The sequence below is a fragment of the Bos grunniens genome, chromosome 19 (genome assembly GCF_055505025.1).
Source record: "Bos grunniens cultivar Pamir isolate PY7600 chromosome 19, Bosgru_T2T1.0, whole genome shotgun sequence".
Classification (NCBI taxonomy): domain Eukaryota; kingdom Metazoa; phylum Chordata; class Mammalia; order Artiodactyla; family Bovidae; genus Bos; species Bos grunniens.
Window position 1 is genome coordinate 47,391,465 of NC_141183.1, and position 6,732 is coordinate 47,398,196.

Genomic DNA, 6,732 nt, shown 5'->3' on the forward strand with positions numbered 1-6,732 from the left:
AATTAATAAAAATAAACAGTAGCAAAGAGTTATACAAATAAAATAGTGCAAAGAACACCCAATATCCTTTATACAGATTCACTTAATATTTCTTTCCATTTGCTCGGCATGTGTGGTGGGTATAATTATTTTTTGAAACATCTGAGAGTAATTTATATACATCTTAGACCTTTACCCTTAAGTACTTAAATGTATATTTCCAGGAGTAGGAATATTTTCTTCTATAACCACTGCAATTATCAAACTCACACATTTACACTTATGCTGTACTTTTAACTAATATACCAGCCATATTCCAATTGTGTCAGTTTGCCTAAAAAGGTCCATAATAGCATCTCTCTCTTCTCTAGTACAAGATTTTACCAGTCAAGTTTCTTTAGCCTTAGGTACTCTGGAATGTTTCCACAAACTTTCTTTGTATCTTTGCATAGAAAGTTATCCATTTGGGGATGGTGAGATTTCCTGGTGATTAGATTAAGGCCATACACTCTTTTTATTTTTTTCAATTTATCTTTTTTTATTTTAATTGGAGGCTAATTACTTTACAATATTGTATTGGTTTTGCCATACATCAACATGAATCTGCCACAGGTGTACACGTGTTCCCAATCCTCAACCCCCCTCTCACCTCCCTTAGGACAGCACCTCTGGAGAAACACAGTGTCTGTCTGTCCTTATTGGTGATGTTAAATTTAATCATTCAGTCAAGGTGCTGTCAATTTTTTCAGAATAAACTTATCAGTTTTTCTTATTTTAACGAGTAATCAGTATGTAGGAAAAACACTTAAAAATCATGTCAATATATCTTGCTCTCAGCAAAATCTCCTCCTGGATTTAGTATCTGCTCAACATTCAGAAAACGAAGATCATGGCATCCGGTCCCATCACTTCATGGGAAATAGATGGGGAAACAGTGGAAACAGTGTCAGACTTTATTTTTCTGGGCTCCAAAATCACTGCAGATGGTGACTGCAGCCATGAAATTAAAAGACGCTTACTCCTTGGAAGGAAAGTTATGACCCACCTAGATAGCATATTCAAAAGCAGAGACATTACTTTGCCAACAAGGTCCGTCTAGTTAAAGCTATGATTTTTCCTGTGGTCATGTATGGATGTGAGAGTTGGACTGTGAAGAAGGCTGAGTGCCGAAGAATTGATGCTTTTGAACTGTGGTATTGGAGAAGACTCTTGAGAGTCCGTTGGACTGCAAGGAGATCCAACCAGTCCATTCTGAAGGAGATCAGCCCTGGGATTTCTTTGGAAGGAATGATGCTGAAGCTGAAACTCCAGTACTTTGGCCACGTCATGCGAAGAGTTGACTCATTGGAAAAGACTCTGATGCTGGGAGGGATTGGAGTCAGGAAGAGAAGGGGACGACAGAGGATGAGATGGCTGGATGGCATCACTGACTCGATGGACGTGAGTCTGGGTGAACTCCTGGAGTTGGTGATGGACAGGGAGGCCTGGCGTGCTGCAATTCATGGGGTCACAAAGAGTCAGACACGACTGAGCAACTGAACTGAACTGGTGATTCTTTTATGACCCATCTTTACCACGATGATTGCAAAATAATGACTCCAAGCGCCAGTTTCAGCCCTTAGCACTGTAGTAGAAACTAGAGCCTCCTTTCACCTGGATTCATGTGTATGTATGTGTGTATATAGGTGTCTCATCTATGTACTGGATCTACCTATCTATTTAGTATCTATCTATTATGAATGTGGATTCATGATTCCCTACTTTCGCAGCGCTCATCACTCATCATCCTTTGTAATTATTATGGTGCTCACGCATGCTTGCTTATGTGCATGCATGCTCAATCGCTTAAAGTGTCTGACTCTTTGTGACCCCATGGACTGTACCTCACCAGGCTTTGTCCATGGAATTTTCTAAGCAATAATACTGGAGGGGGTTGCCATTTCCCCCTCCAGGGGAATCTGCCTAACCCTGGGATGGAATCTGAATCTCCAGTGTTCCCTGCATCGGCAGGCAGATTCTTTATCATTGTGCCACCTGGAAAGCCCATTTTGGTGCTCATGTCGTCTCAGAGTTGATCAGCGGGAGCTCCTCAAAGCTGGTTCCAGTTCATTCAGTTTCTCCCCTGGGTCATATACCATTGTGGTGACTATACCAAAACTATTTTTGCATTCTATTGTCAATCAGCATTAGGCTGTTCATACCTTCACATATGTATGAGCACTGCCATCATATGAACTCCTGTGCATATCTCCTATGAACACATATGTTCTAAGACAGAGCTAAGCCTATTCTTAAGATATGGGAATCACATTTCTTGATCACAACTATTTTGACCATACCTATTTGAACATAACTTTCTTGATCATAACAATTCACTAATATGGTAACAAAATAAGTAAGTTTGCCAATTTATACTTTCATCAACAGTGAATGAGAGTTTATATAAACATCCTTCCCAACACTTGATAATGTTACACAAACTCACACACACAAACACACAGCAAGTTCGTCATTTAACAGGTTTTAAATAGAAACTCATCGCTGTATAAATCTACATCTTTTCAGATGTGCATGGGCCACTAAGCATTCCTTTTGGGAACTTTAGACATTCATCTACTTTACTCTCATTTTTTAAGTTGAAAAATGAAAACCCTGATGCATTAAGTGACATGCCCTAGATCACAGAGCTGTCATGAATTAGACATGAACCCAGATATGCTAACTCACATACAAAAAGCAAAATTTCCATCCATCTAACCAGTCTGACACTGTGTAGATTTATGACTAAGAGGATGTGTCAGTTTACACGGTGTGTGTGTAAAATGGGTGGGATAGTTTTTTTTTTATTAACATTTTGGTTTGAGGTCTTGAAAGCTATTCTGGGATAAATATAACCTTCAAGGTAAGTCACCCACAATGTAGCTTTTACCCCCAATCTTTTCCTGAGTAAAATTAAACTAAAATGAATCAAAATCCCAACAACCCTGGAGAGACGTCCTAAGGAGACAGTCCTCCACAATAGTGCTTATTTTTCGGTGCGGGTTTATAGCCTAAACAAATAAGCAAGGCATCAAGTCAACCTCAGCAGCCTTTCTTTGTCTCTCTCTCTAGCATCCTGTGTAAGACACTGTCCCCAATTAGGAGAGGCCCCAGAGCACTGGCCCAATTCAAGGCCAAGAACCATTCAAGGAAAGCTGCATCCTCCAGGTGCCCCAGGAAACCACGGCTCCTCCTGGCCTGTGGCTTTCACAGCTCTGCTTGCCCACTACCCTCATGCCTGCCTGCTCGCCCAGCCTCACCACCCTCTCTGCCTGGGGATCACTCATTAGCCTGGGATTAATAGCTGTATCAGCAGCAGGGCGGGCAAAGCCCTGTGCCCTGGGCTGTGGCTGCAGAGAACTGTCTGGGGAGGGAGGGCTCAGCTGTCCGAGTGCCAGGCACATGTCAAATCCAATTTGGGAGAGGATCTTGTTAAGCTTCCTTATCTGATGACAAGCACTCCTTAAAAAAAAAAAAAAAAAAAAATCATCAGTTAAGAAGGTTTTGCAATGTCTACCAGGCACCCTTGCTCAGGTCAGATAATGTTTCCTGTCAAGAATATATTTATTCTGTCTCTCCCATCAGTCACTTGGTTCAAGGAAATATGATTAGTCATGGAGGACTTACATATAAGCCTTCTGGTCACTAATTAGTTTTTGACCTTCAGAAGTTTTGGGACTCATTTCTGTGACTGCAGAGTCCAGCATCTTTACAAGTAAAGGGCACAGAGCTGTTTTTGTTTGTTTGTTTGTTTTTAATTTTTAAAAAACTTTTTATTTTGTATTAGGGTATAACCAATTAATTGGAGAAGGCAATGGCACCCCACTCCAGTACTCTTGCCTGGAAAATCCCTTGGATGGAGGGGCCTGGTAGGCTGCAGTCCATGGGGTCGCTAGGAGTCGGATTCGACTGAGCGACTTCACTTTGACTTTTCACTTTCTTGCACTGGGGAAGGAAATGGCAACCCACTCTGGTGTTCTTGCCTGAAGAATCCCAGGGACGGGGAGCCTGGTGGGCTGCCGTCTATGGGGTCGCACAGAGTCAGACACGACTGAAGCGACTGAGCAGCAGCAGCATAATCGATAAATAGCGCTGTGATAGTTTCAGGTGAACAGTGAAGGGACTCAGCCAATCGTTGAGCTACAAGGTGTTAAATTCTACTGTACAGTAAAGTGACTCAGTTATACATGTACACATATTCTTTTTTATATTCTTTTCTGTTATGATTTATCATAGGATATTGAATACAGCTCCCTGTGCTACACAGTAGGAACTTTTTTTTTTTTAATTCACTTTTAATTGAAGGATAATGCCCTTACAGTATTGTGTCAGTTTCTGTCAAACATCAACACGAATCAGCCACAGGTACACCTATGTCCCCTCCCTCTGGAACATTCCACCCCTCCCAGTTGTTACAGGGCTCCGGTTTGAGAGGAACTTACTGTCTACCTAGGCTACCTTGCTGATATGCTAGCTTGCATCTGCTGACCCCAGACTCTGCCTGCATCCCTCCCCGACTCAGTATCCCCGCGGCAACCACAAGCCCCATCTCTATGTCTGTGAGCTCGTTTCTGTTTTGTAGATGTTCGTTTGTGTCATATTTGGGTCCCACAGATAAGTGACGTCACACGGCATCTGTCCTTCTCTTTCTGTTGGAAAAGTTTTCAATTAGCAATGATCCTGCCTCAGAGAGACCCCACTGGCTATGAGACTGCCACTCCACAAAACTTGCCTTTCTCTTTCTGACTTACTCCACTTAGTTTGACCATCTCTAGTTCCATCCATGTTGCTGCAAATGGCGTTTTTCATTCTTTTTCATGGCTGAGTAGTATTCCACTGTATATATGTACCACATCTGCTTTACCCATGCATTCAGCAATGGACATTTAGGTTGTTGCCATGGCATGGTTCAGAGCTGATTTTCAGTCCTACTTGTTACCCTTTCAGAACCATAAGCATAAAAATAAAATAAAATAAGGTGCCAAAAATAGTAAAACCAACTGCTTGTGAAACAGTACTTTCCTACATGCTAGCAGTAACATAAGTTGTTCTGACCCTGTTGAAAAGGAATTTTCCAGAAGGTACCAAAACTCACAAAAGCATATGTACTCTGACATTCAACCCATGGGGTTTTCCAAGGAGAAAAGTGGGGCTAAAACCAATTACATACCTGGCATGGGCTAGGCATGCTTACAGTCACTGTGCTACTATTTCTGCACATCAATGTTTTGACACATACCCTTACTCCCATCTTATAGAAGAGGAAGCTAGTAAAGGGCTAATGACTTATCTAAAGCTGCAGCATTATTACAAGGGAGAAACTGCATTCAAACTTCATCTGCCTGAGTCCAATCCCCTGTTTCTTCCTCGGTAAAATATTGCCTTGTGAGGAGGTCTATGCATGAACATCTTCACTGCAGCATTACTCATAGTAGCAAAATGTGAGAAAAGAAAAAGTGGCTGATAACAGGAAAATGTTTGGGTAAATTATGAGAAATTAACCCCATGGATTATTTTGCCTTTTTATAAATGATAATTTTAAAGGTTATTTAGCAGTGTCAGGAAAAGCATATCATAAAGACGAGAATTGAACACAAAAGTATTCCTAGGTAACCATTATAACTATATTAAAATGCATATCCATATGGAAAAATTGCTCCTGGGAACTTGGAAAATAGACGAGTTTTTAAAGATATTAGTAACTAAATATAATTTCTCAAAATACCCATTATTGTTGTCAAGTTGTATTTCAAGACAGACACTTGTTTGGGTGGGAAGAATAAATACATGCAGGATGGAAAGGACGAGAATTTGAATACTAGCTATTCCATATTCCATATTGTGAAACTGAGCAACTTATGTATAATCCCTGAGCCTCAGTCTTTTGCATCTGTAAACAGTGATAATATGTTTAACTTCACAAGGTCAGAGTGCAAATTAAATAAGTTAAAACACATGCAAACACTGAGCCTACTGTGATAGATCCATTAACAAAAATATCATCCACGATAAATTCATTGGCCAAAAATAAATTAAAATGATGGTCCTTCCTAAGCGTCCACCCCCTCCAAACTTGCCTATAAGTTTTCTGAGGCAAGACACCCCTGAACAGAAAGTGATCTTTCAGCCCACACACGTATACATGCTCACAGGGCAGTGAAGGGAGGGGAATAAACAGAGGAATTCACCCCTGGTCAGTGTCATTCTGAGCTCAAACCAGCCACAGATCCGATGCTTCACCAGCACTGAATGCATTATATATTAATCCCTGGGCTCTGCAGTGAAGCCCACATGTGAAACTAACCCTGCCCTCCTCCTCTGGGCATTTACCAGATAAGACCTTGTTACAGGCTGGGCAGCGAAGCTCCCTGAAGCTTCTTATAATGAATGTCCTCGCTCTAGAAGACATTGTAAGCTCTGGTCTGTGGGGCTGTTGGGGAAAATTTTCCCCAGCTTCAATATTGCTAAGAGAACAGGAGACATTCGACAGGACAAGCGAGACCTATTAATATTTCTCCACGGTGTTAACAGCAGTGCAGTCATGCTCTCTAAAGTTGAACTTGCTCTCTGTCCTGTTCCTACTTTCTAAATCAGATGCAGGGTCAAGGGACTGGGGATGAGAGAGGACAGAGCTAAACAAGCACAGATGGGTTTCTGGCAATCAGCGGCACCCAGACCCGCAGCATCCTAGTGGAGAATATACACCTGGGCTCT

General features: G+C 41.5%; 1 pseudogene; it reads right to left on the reverse strand.

The window, feature by feature from the left end:
- Positions 1-4,666: 4,666 nt before the first annotated feature.
- On the reverse strand, positions 4,667-4,747 carry LOC147352538 (U4 spliceosomal RNA; annotated as a pseudogene).
- Between the last annotated feature and the right edge of the window lie 1,985 nt (positions 4,748-6,732).